The following is a 12,726-nucleotide window of genomic DNA, read 5'->3' as shown; positions in this document are numbered from 1 at the left end:
GTACAACAACTTGCAGAGCTATGAAATGGAATTATGATATAGGCACAGTTGTAGGTAAAGCAGATGGCAGACTTCGGCTTATTCGTGGAATAAAGGGAAATAAAATCAGACTACAAAGGAGGTTGTTTACAAAATACTCGTGCGACCAATTCCAGAGTACTGCTCAACTTTGTGGCACCCATACAAAATAGAACTAACAAGGGATACTGGACGTATGCAGAGAAGGGCAACACGAATGGCCACAGGTTTGTCTGACCCTTGGGGAAGCGTCACTGTGATACTGAAGAAACTGAACTGGCAGAAAGATGAAGATAGGCGCAAACTATCCCGAGAAGGCCTACTTACAAAGTTTCAAGAACCAGCTGTAAATGAAGAATCTAAGAGTAAGTACTAACCTGTACATATCGCTCCTAATGGGATAGCGAGGACAAGATTAGATTAAGTTTCTATTAATCCACCGAGGACAATGGGACAACAGCAGGACATGAACTATTTGAATAATGATAACTGAGTCCAACAGCTGTATTTTAATCCAACGTCGTTTATTTTTTTATTTATTTATTTACACGTGAAGTTCCGTAGGACCAAATTGAGTAACGCGTCAGTACGTGACATTACATAATAGAAGTAATAACAGATAAAATGAAATGTTTATGTGCACAAAAAAGTGAAGCCATAAGTTTAAGTAAACGCCATCAACAATATAACATTGGAATCAATTTTTCAAGGAATTCCTCAGCAGAATAGAAGAAGTGACCCATGAGAAAACTCTTGAGTTTAGATTTCAAAGCGCGTGGATTACTCCTAAGATTTTTGAATTTGAGTGGTAGCTTATTAAAAATGGATGCTGCAGTATACTGCACACCTTTTTGCACTAGAGTTAAGGAAGTGCGATCCAAATGCAGACTGAATTTCTGCCTAGTATTAACGGAGTGAAAGTTGCTAACTCTTGGGAATAAGTTTATATTGTTAACAAGAAACGACAGAAAAGAATATATATATTGAGAGGCCACTGTCAGAATACCCAGACTAGCGAACATGTGTCGACAAGACGTCCGGGAACTTACACCTCTTATTGTCCGAACTACCCGTTTCTGAGCCAGAAGAATCCTTTGAGAATGGGAAGAGTTATATACCATACGACATAAGCGAATGAAAATAAGCAAAGTAGACTAATATTCGTGTCGAACGATCACTTACTTCAGATACCGTTCGAATAGTAAAACATGATCCTGAAGAGTCCGCAGCTCGTGGTCGTGCGGTAGCGTTCTCGCTTCCCACGCCCGGGTTCCCGGGTTAGATTCCCGGCGGGGTCAGGGATTTTCTCTGCCTCGTGATGACTGGGTGTCGTGTGATGTCCTTAGGTTAGTTAGGTTTAAGTAGTTCTAAGTTCTAGGGGACTGATGACCATAGATGTTAAGTCCCATAGTGCTCAGAGCCATTTGAACCATTGCTCAGAGCCATGATCCTGAACGTGGACTTTCGACGACAGTTTGCTGTCTATCTGAACACCGAGAAGTTTGAACTGTTCAGTTTCACTAATCGTATGCCCATTCTGTGAAATTTAAAGATCAGGTTTTGTTGAACTGTGTGTTAGAAACTGTAAAAACTGTGATTTAGCGTTAGTTTATTTTCTACAAACCATGAACTTATGAACTGCACTATTTGAAACAGAGCCTGTGGTGCATACATCCTTTCCTACCAAGCTAGTGTCATCAGCAAACAGAAATATTTTAGAATTACATGTGATATTAGAAGGCACATCATTTATATAAGTAAGGATCAGGAGTGGCCCCAACACTGATCCCTGGAGCACCTCCCATTTGACTGTACCCCACTCAAACTCCACATCACAGCCATCCTCAACATAGTGAATAATGACCTTTTGCTGTCTGATGTTAAGGTAAGAGGTGAACCAATTGTGTGCTACTCCACGTATTCCATAATGATCCATCTTCTGGTGCAATATTTTGTGACCAACATAATCAAAAACCTTAGTTAAATCAAACAATATGCCTAGCATCCGAAATCTTTTGTTTAATCTATTAAGAACCTCACAGAAAATAGAGAATATAGCATTTTCAGTTGTTGGACTTGTTACTGGAAGTCACGGAATCCAGTTGATTTTGGCCCCACTGCACTCGCCTTTGTTGGTTGCACATGCTGGCGTATCATGCTTAATTAGTTGTACTGTATCCATTTGAAGAATCAGTTGATCCTTGCCATTGTGGATCGAACGTTGATGGCAGATTAGATCTACGCTTGGGGCCCAAAGGTGATACTTTTGGACCTCCAAGCTGGTAGCATGTTTTGAATAAACGACGTTGGATTATAATACATCTGTTGGTTTCATTTATCAACCCGCCAGGGTAGCCGAGAGCTCTAACGCGCTGTTTCCTGGAATCGGGTATGAGCGCCGGCCCCAGATCGAATCCGCCCGGCGGATTAACGACGGGGCCGATGTGCCGGCCAGCCTGGATGTGGTTTTTAGGCGGTTTTCCACATCCGGCTAGGTGAATACTGGGCTGGTCCCCATGTTCCACCTCAGTTACACGGCTCTCAGACATCTGAACACATTCGCACTATTCCATGGATTACACTCGACGCAGGCAGTTGGGGTACACTAATTCCGTCCCAGGGGGTACGGGGTGGCGGCAGGAAGGGCATCCGGCCACTCCTTAGCCACTAACATGCCAAATCCGATTAACGATGGCTGACCATGCGTAACTGAGGGACAAGGCTCAAGTGATAGATAGATAGATAGTTTCATTTATCACTGTCCATATTAGAGTAAGTACTGCGGACGGAGGCGTTTAAACAGTCACTCTTGCACCACTCCATACGTGAATCGATCTGGAAGAAAATTGGTACAATGTGAAGTGCCCCCTGCCACGCACTTCACAACGGGTTGCAGAGCACGGATGCAGATATACGAAGATTTACAAAGCACAAAAATCGCCGAATGTAGGTTTTCAGGATGTGCTCCTGTACAGCGTCTGGTGAGCACGCCGGACGCCAAACTAGAGCTGGCAGGCGGCGCGTGCCTGTCGCCCAGTCAGCGACCTCGCTGGCCGCGTCTCCTCGTCCCCTGCAACCAGACCGCCCGCGCTCGCCGCAGCGCCCGCTGCCCACGACCGCGGCGGCAGCGGCGACGACGGCGGCGGCGGCTCAGCCCTGCCCTTCGAAAAATCGCGAACCAAAACAAACAGCACGCCGCTAGCTGCCCGGCCCGGCGCAACACGAGTAAGAAGAAGCAGGCCGCTCCATTGGCGGGCGGCGCCGGCCCCTGATTGGCCGCGCCGGGCCCCGCAAGTGCAAGGAACTTGCATCAAGGGCACGCCAGTCTCGCCAGCTGGCCGCCAGCGCCAGTCTACGTCCAGGTCGCGCCGCGCTGCGCAGCGCAGACGAGGTGTCGAGGGGGGCCGCCCGCCAGTGCTTCACAGTGCCGGTGCCGAGTGATTGCCCCGCGTGGTCCACGGGCCGCCTAGGCGAACGCCCCAAAGGTAGCGAAGAGCCTCTGCCAGTGACAAGACGCGACGCGACTCCGTGCCGGCCGCTCTGCGAGACTTGAACGCCAGATCAGAACAGCAGCACCAGCGGGCGCCGCCAGGGCTTTCTCCGCGGTCGGGCCGGTCAGACCAACGGATGTGACGTAAGTAAGGTTCCGTCAGTCTGCTGTGTACAACCAAGTTTCTGAACGGTGCGTTCCTCCAGTCTACATTTTATCAACATCCTGTGTTCTGGATCTGTGGAAATTCGAATTAAAAAAAGTTCTTAATTATGCTTCGATCTCTCATACAAAGAAATACTTTTGCCATTAGAGTGTGACTTGTTTCGACAGATCGAGGTCTAGGCTAGGTCGGAAGGCGACAATTGGGTTGAGAGTTGATGAAGCCAATGAGTACCAGTTAACAATACAGGTTGCGCTAATAGTATCCTCTCCACTACTTTCTATGAGTATTTCTCGGATCCGTAGCTGATTTCCACAGCTACAAACTTTTTCTTCTCCGCTAGTCTTGACTCACAGCCCATTTGCAAGCTTCGATTCTCGTTGAAATTAAACTGTCATGCTGCAACCTGGCTTCACGGCTGCGCAGAATAAGGCTGCAAATTTGTCTAACTATGGGCAGCGATGAGGAGAGGTTGCAGGATGACCTGTTGTTGAATTTGAACGAAAGTCGGCGCTTGAGACTAGAGCTGCGACATCAGACAAGTGAAATTAACAGATCGTCGGTCCATAATTAACACACATTTCATTAATAATAATTAATACTGATGTACTGCATTCAATTCAGAAAATATGTGTTATGTAATATACAGATCTCCGAAAGGAATATTGGCCAAATTATAATTACTTTTTACACTAGCAGGGAAAACTACCGGTGGAGGTTGATGGAGGCTCTTTTATCCATTTTGAGGAAACTCCAAGGTACAAGATTCATTTCTATGTTTATTTAAATCGGGAATCCCCTTTCATGTTCAACCGCAAAAAGTGTATATTAACTTGAGGAAAAAATGAACACGCATTTTGGAAAAAATAAACACGCATTTTGGAAAAAATAAACACGCACTTTGGAAAAAATAAACACGCACTTTGGAAAAAATAAACACGCACTTTGGAAAAAATAAACATGCACTTCGTTCTGTAAGTCAGTTTTATAAGGCTTCACTGCAGTTCCCATTATATCGGAACACAGATTGGTGCCATACTGCACAAGGTAATGCTTGTAACTTTATAAGGATATCCTTATATTACACGAAGTGTAGGAACGGGGGTTGTAGAGTGCGTACAGTGAGAGGTACAGATAAATTGTGAGAAGTTTATTCAACTCATTGTAAAAGGTCTGAACTGGCGGGTATTTTGTAGAGACCCGAAAATGTCGCGGCGTCTATGTACTGATGAATTCTACGAAAATCCTTCGGCTACTTTCACTGCCGAAGGAAAGAGATAGCTGCATAGAAATCTTGGGTTTAAAATCTGACAAGGTAAAATGACTGAAATTTTTGGGAGGATTTCAGGATAAACTTCGTTCGAAGATAAAATGTCTAATGACAACACGCAAAGTAGTATCTAAGGAGCCAGTCTTACCACCCTTCATCCATGAATGGAATGAGAGATATTCTTAAAGTGCACTGTCTCTGCCACGAACCTTACCGATTCAGAGTGTAAACACAGATATTTCTGAGTTAAGTAACTCAGGCAGGACGCCAAGACGATAGATGACACAAACGTCGAATTCACTTTGGAAGAATGCTACTAAATTCACCATAAACGTCTTCTTTTTCCATCGAGCAATAAATTCGCGGTTTTGATTTTCTCATTGCTTTCGTTGATTTATTGTTTACTTATTTTATTTTTTTCCCCTGGAGACAGAAAGGTTCCATATCAACAGCCGACTCTATTTTGGAACTGTAAATATATGTCAGAACGAGAGCAAGTGGACAGCAACAAATGCCACAACGAAAAATTGAGTTCTTCGATTTGTGTGCGGATGAATCAGATAAACTGCTTTCGGATGACAAGTATCCCGGAACATCTCCCGATCCTATAGTTTTGTTAAAACTTAGTACATAAAATTTAGTGATTAGAGTCACAATTTCTATACAAAGACTCGCGCCTCCCATTTTCAGTTCTTAATTTATTGTATTTAAACAACTTCTGCCAACAGTATTTGTCATTTCTACAATGCAGTACGCGATGTGGCTTAGAACTGTTTGGTAACGGAAGGACAGATGCATAAATATAGTACTCTGCTCTCATTACGATGTTTTTCCTTGTGTATCTGGTTTGAGTGTCGTCTTGTTTTAAGCTCTTCGAAATTTTGTCTCAGGAAACCTGCATGGAACACATCTTTCCGGTGACTGGCATTTGATGAGTGCTCAACCTAAAGACTCGGCGATTTTGTGAGATTATTGTATAAGGTGTACATTGGACCAAAGTTCTCAGGACGTATGAAGCTGTGATAGTTTTCCTCTTCAGAAGCTCATTGATGACATAGTGACAGACTTTCTTACACCACATCATCGCCGGATATCGTCACCAGAACTTTGTTACTAAATCTGAGCATTACTCTTCTTTTTCCATGGATTTCCTTTCTGTTAATCAAAGTGCGCGGCCTGTGTAGTTTTATTAGCATCCAAAGGGAAAAGAGTGAAAACAGACGTTTTTAGCATACTTAAGATTCTCAGCTTGAAACAGAAAACATTTCCGAAAAGGCTAGATCAGATATTACAGTTATATAATGTACATGAAGCCAATGTATAAAATAGCTGCTACTTCAGCAACTGAGAACTCTCACTGACAAATTTCTAAACTGATCTTCAACTCAGCAAAGATTTCTTCAGAATCATACGTCAGACAGGATAGATTAATTATCCTTTCAAACTACAGGCATCTACAGCCGAAAATTTATCATTCTGAGATATGTGCTAATCACTTTCTTGTTTGGAGCCGTTTAACCTCATGCGGACTCTTATATTTTCAATGCCATACTCGATGTCTGGTCAGAGTAATTGATGAATGGTCCATAATGGTAACACTACTACTACTACTACTACTACTACTACTACTACTACTACTTCTTCTTAAGACTGTTTATTGCAGCAGTCATCCATGACAACGATTAATAATTAATCGGTTACCGATTTTCATTTTAAGTCCTATTGCTTGCTGTGTATAGTATGCAACAACAATTCCAGCATTCATGCTTACTTTAGTAAGATTTCTTATTTGAGGATACAGTGGAGGTCAGTGACTGAAGGAGGATAAATTGGTGTGGTTAATTATATTAAGTGTAAGCTTAGACTCCTTGCACGTTTCACAGAATTAAGTTTATCTGCTACGAATATCTGTCAACCGTCTAAAGTATCATCAGAGTCTACATGGCTTTTCGGCGAGAGCAAAAACAGGTGTTAAGTTACAAATAATACTGATGTCGTCAGTTTGAAAAATGCCTTGAATTATGTTTAATTCAGCTGTCCTGCATGGCGCCCCGACTGCTCTAAGCAGACATTAGAGACAAGGCGAGCAAAAGCGGGAAGGCAGTAGTAATTAATGGCCTGTAATGGTAGAACACTTGAATAGGTTAGCTCATATCCCTATATGTATAAACAATTATGACGACTTTAGAAGTCGTTTCCTTTAAAAGGAACACATTTCATAAACAGCACTGACTAATTTCTGTAAGTGCTTACCACTTTCCCATGCTAAGCGCATTCTCAACAAAACATCAAAGGCAACTGCTTGGCAAAAATTACAGTATTGACTGGTAAAAACAAAATATGTTTGTGAGATAGTAACTGTGTTCGTAAAATCTTATTTCCACGTAGAGATTAATACTGACTTCAGGAGGTATCGGCTGTTCTTTCGTACAACTTTGACAGATTGATCAATCCGTTATTCGCATTTACCGCCAAATACTGCTAAATAAACGCTCCCAGCATATTCATATTACACAGCTACCACACGTTCTTAGCCATTTTTTGACGTTTTGTTCCTCGGTACCAACAAAACAATTTATAAGAATTTGATAAATTTTTAGTTTTTTATACCGACGTTCTTTTTAGCCTTCTGCACACATACTTCACAGTGCGGTAGCGTCTATACTTTTAGTATATCTAGACAGGAACAGCTTGTAACTGCTGACGAGAAGTACATACTCGAGAACGCTAGGAAGAAAGACGTATTAATAAGTAGAACGGAGGCCACAATAACGTTGGTCATCCACTATATATCAGCTAGAACTTTGCCAAAGGAAGTTAGTCGCGCGTTCTGGTTACTGCGATCTCTTTAAGATCTCAATGGACAATGTAAGCGCAGCGCGCTCAAACGTCCGGTAGAAGCTCTGCGTGTGTTCAGAGTTAACGCTTCTACTATCATCATCTACACGTCTGTGTCAAACAAGGAGACAACGCCGTAATTCGGTCTTTGTAATTTATTGTATCTGTGGTACGTTCAGAACTCAAATCTCGTTCGACGCAGTTCTATGTTATTACAACAGATTCTCGAGAAAACACTTTGAAGTTTACGGTGGAAATTTAATTCCTTAAAATTACAGCGATTTCGATGGCCTGCTTTGTGACTTACTCGGTAGCGTTGGAATGTGGTGATCGGATAATCAATGGATCGTTGGTTCGAATCATGCTGCGGTCTTTTTCTTTTAATTTTTAGTTAAAGTCGAATACCTACGTCATTGAAGTTTAAGATTAATCAAATATATGCGAATTAACACGTTAGTCATTTTTTATGAAAAACGCACGTCATCTTGTCTCAAATTTCATATTTCAGACATTGCAAATATACTTAAGTATGGATATTTTATAAATTGTCGTTAATATAGAGCGTTTACTAAAGAAATTGTAAATTAAGTCCTTCATAAAATATCAATAATTAATAATTTATATTTGTAACGAAAACTGCGTGTGATACGTTATTAGCAACAAGAAAACAGGTATTTTTTCTAAAAATTGTTATACATGTGTTAATTAGCATAGGTTCGATGAATTTTCAACTTTAGCTGTCTAGGTGTTCCAGACGAAGGGAAGAAAGGAATCTTAGACAGACAAGACTAAAAATCGAACCAGTGATCCATTGATTAACCTGTTACCTTTCTCTAACGCTAATGAGTAAACCAAACGGCCAGACGTGAAAATCTTCTTAATTTTAGTGAATTAAAATTTCGTGGAAAACTTCAAAGTCGATTTTATGAAAATGTTTAGAGAGGTTTGGGAACTGACGAGTACTGAACTTCACATGCCATAGGTACAAAAAATTACAAAAATCAGATTGCTATGTGATCCTCTTGTATGTACCATTACACCTACATTCAAATGGCCTGAAGTAGCGACAAAAACCCTATGCAGATCTGTGGCACAAAGCAACAAACAGGAGCTGTACAGTCGACATACAGACAACGCGACAGGGCGTTGCTGAAGAAGCAGGATGTTCCTCCCACCCCTCTGCTTCCTCTCCATTATATTAAAGTGATTTGACAAAACCACCGAAAATCATAATGAAATTTCCGCACGATGATCTGAACCCCGTTTCTGCTGAATAAGTGTCTAAACTCGGTATTAACGACAGGTCATTATTTTGGTTCAATGATATATGGCTTTCAGAAATTTTCATAACCTTATATTCTGCCATTGTCTACTTAGTCCATAAAACGAATTCCTGCCATAGTAAATAACAGTAAGAACGATAAAGCCTCGAATCTAGTGTCTCTTCACAATCCCCAATGTTCAGCAAGAAGTGAAACCTTTCTTCAAACTTAGTTACTAATGGCGCATGAGATAATGGGAGACCTGAGAGGCAAATCGTCTTCCAAGTGTTGAGGTTCAAATCCGACAGTTCGCTGATGCCACTCGCGCGTCATCGTTAGTGGATCACTTAAGTCCGTGTCATAAAGGAAAATGTCAGATGGGGGGGGGGGGGGGGGCGGCAGTCATCTAACCAAGATTTCCAAGGAAATTTTTAAGTTTTATACTTTACATGGAGAAGCTTCGTTATAGCGTCTTTTGAGTGCTCCACACATAACATACCAATGCAGAAAAAACTGAAGATGCGGATTGATAGCTCACCTTCCTCTTCAGTTTTTGTGGTATTGTATTGTTCTCCTGGGAGAAAGAACTCGCCTTCTGAGTGACCTTGATAAAAAGGTGGAGGAATCGTTTTCGGAATTAAGTATATTTCACTGCCCACAGTTCTCACAAAGAAAACTTGCTCCATATTTTGTCCGATACACACCACGGAGCAAAGAAAAAACTTACGCTTTATTCAGTCTGTTAATAGTACACATGGCTGTTACTTCTCTATGTTTACCACTACGCTTGTGTGGTCCGCGTTATAATTCTTCTGCGAACAGTTATTCCTCCTTGATCAGAAAGAATTATCGATACATACCCACTTCGCATTATGACCCTATATTGGAACACTAGTAGCCCCATCCAAACTACTTAAGTGTACTATCTAATACACTTTGAGAGTACTAGAGATTCATATGAAATCTAAAATCCAGCGTGTTTCATTCCCACTACACACACAAAGTAGCCCACATGAAAGACTTCAAAATAGTTTCTCACTGTTGTCTGGCTAACAACAATAGTGCTAACTGGTATTAAAACAGGTATGCAATTACACTGACGGTGTCATACCAAACACAACTTATATGGTCACATTCGATGGGGAGATATCGTCACAGTGTACAAAAAATCATATTAAAGAGAGGAAAGACGGATATAGCCGTAACTATTCACGGTATGTATAAATTGGTACAAAGTATCAGCAAATCATTGATAATACTCTCGGGAGGCCGGCCGAAGTGGCCGTGCGGTTAAAGGCGCTGCAGTCTGGAATCGCGTGACCGCTACGGTCGCAGGTTCGAATCCTGCCTCGGGCATGGATGTTTGTGATGTCCTTAGGTTAGTTAGGTTTAACTAGTTCTAAGTTCTAGGGGACTAATGACCTCAGCAGTTGAGTCCCATAGTGCTCAGAGCCATTTTTTTTTTTTTTTTGAACTCTCGAGAGATGCACTTGTAGACGTGGAAATATGAATAGTAGAAAAGTAATAAAATACGGGAAGAATTTTAGATTATAACCCTTTGGTACAAAGACTGGAAGTTGATACTTAACATAATTTGCGTAGGTAAACAAAAAGACAGGATACACTTTCTTATTATTCCATCGCATCGCCGACAAGTTTCTGGGATCAGTACCAACAGAAAAACTGTGGTCGTCCAGTGCAACATAACGTGGAAGGAGCGCGGGAACGTAGTCTTTGCACAAGCAAATACTAGACTTTCACTTTCAGAATCTTTACGAAGTAAGTCATCAACAAAGACAATCATAAAACGTACGAGCAAGCGGACCTTGGCCATTGTTTCTCGTTCTGGGACCGCTTCGAATTTGAATAAATAAAGGAGAAAGACATTTCAAAGCAGACTTGCAGGATACGTCTCGGTTTTGTTTAGCCAGCGAGAGCGTGACGGGACTCCTCGACAAACTGGAAAGGGAGGTGTCGATGGAGAGACACTGTACAGCAGTTCAGCTTGCTCTCAAAAATCCTGAGCGTTCTCTTCACTTGTATCTCAAGCAGTGTACACGGCGGTAAAAAAATCAGGGAATTCCGGCTTGCACGACGATTTACCGACAACCGTTCATCCCGGGCGACATCAGGGTACGGATTCCGACTGAAGTGGAGGGTCATTCGCTCAGCCAAATTATAGAGAATAACGTAAGATGAAAAATTAGGGTATTCGTATTTCCAGTTTATAGGCCTACTAGTTTTCTTTTGGAATCCCGACCTGCCAGCCTGCTGAACGCATTCCAGCCAGCGCAAAGCGTCCCTGAATCGTTGCCAACACCAGATCACACGTCTTTGTGGTCCCAAAGAAGCTGAGTATGAAAAGACAGATAGAAAGATATTTCGCTAATAAAATAACAGAAATACAAACCTTTCCAAATGCGGGAAGGAACGATCAAAACAAACAACATTCTCCCCGATTACAAAGTCCCATAGCCAATTTCCAGACTGTATTACAATCGCAGTATTAGGTGCAATACTGATACTGGAGAGTGCACACTTAAATGTGTAAGTTTCTGTTGTTACTTCTTAAATCAATTGCAAAACACACACGTCTCAAACTTCTTGAGAGCCATTTATCAAATTACGAATTTCTCTTAACTTTAATTTCTTTGAAGTTATAATATGGAGCTGTACTAATGACTGACGAAAATAAGTTATTGTAAAAGTCTTAGGCGTGTTAAAAGTTGGGTTAATGGCAAGTTCCATTTGTTGGGCAGAGTGAGTTGGGGAGTTGGAGGGGGGGGGGGGGGGACAGTAATGTGCACAAGGATATTCTACATTAAAAGTGGCTTTCATATGAACAACAAATACCTGTAGCGCGGTTATTTCATTCATTTATTTTATTTCTCTTTATTCATCTAAGAATCATATTACAGTGATACAGAATTTTTCGCGATAATGCAGTGCCAATAAATAGGTCAAAATATAACATACAGCATACATAACGAGTTTAAGGAGGATAGGACATGTAGCCTACGGTGGCGGGACGCGTGGTCGGCTGTGACCTTGACTCAGGAACCATTTCGGCATTTGTCTTGGCATTTGAGGAAAACTATAGAAATCGCAAATCAGGATGGCGGGATAGAGCAGCTCCGTCCTCCCGAATATTAGGTCAGCGTCAAAACAGCTGCACTCCTCATTTGCTAATTTTAAACTTTATAATGTTCCCTTATTTAAAACAGTTTAACGTAACTTATAAAACATGATTTCTGACGTCGTGGGTTCAAGCGTCACCCTCGTCTCCTCTTCACCCATCAACAGACGTACCACACGTTCGCGTGAAATGATTCTCTTAGACAGACGATTAACTACTGACGAAGAGGTACATCGTCTGCAAATAAGTCACTGTTCTGCCTACGACATCATTCAAAGCAGACTTGGGTTTCATAAAGTTTGTGCAAGATGGGTCCCAAAACAACTCACACAGTTGTATTGACAAACGCGCTTGGACATCTGCAAAAAACTTGGATCGCTATGGTAACGAAGGGAACAACTTCTTATACAGGATCATTATTGGTGACGAAACATGGATCCAACATTATGAAGAGGAGAGTAAACGGCAGAGTATGGAATGGAAACATCCAAATTCGCCGTGCAAGAAAAAGTCCAAGACCCAACCGTCCTCAGGAAAACAGATGTTTAC

At 41.7% G+C, this 12,726-nt stretch overlaps 1 long non-coding RNA gene across 1 annotated transcript in view; it reads left to right on the top strand.

The window, feature by feature from the left end:
* The first annotated feature begins 3,422 nt into the window (after positions 1–3,422).
* LOC126455666 (uncharacterized) overlaps positions 3,423–12,726 on the top strand; it is a 243,964-nt gene continuing 234,660 nt past the window's right edge. Inside the window, exon 1 of the long non-coding RNA XR_007585349.1 lies at positions 3,423–3,652. This is a non-coding gene — a long non-coding RNA (uncharacterized LOC126455666). The remainder of the gene's footprint in view (positions 3,653–12,726) is intronic.

The sequence above is a fragment of the Schistocerca serialis genome, chromosome 2 (genome assembly GCF_023864345.2).
Source record: "Schistocerca serialis cubense isolate TAMUIC-IGC-003099 chromosome 2, iqSchSeri2.2, whole genome shotgun sequence".
In the NCBI taxonomy this organism is placed as follows: Eukaryota; Metazoa; Arthropoda; class Insecta; order Orthoptera; family Acrididae; genus Schistocerca; species Schistocerca serialis.
Note: the sequence above shows the minus strand (reverse complement) of the source record. Positions and strands in the feature narration are given on the sequence as shown.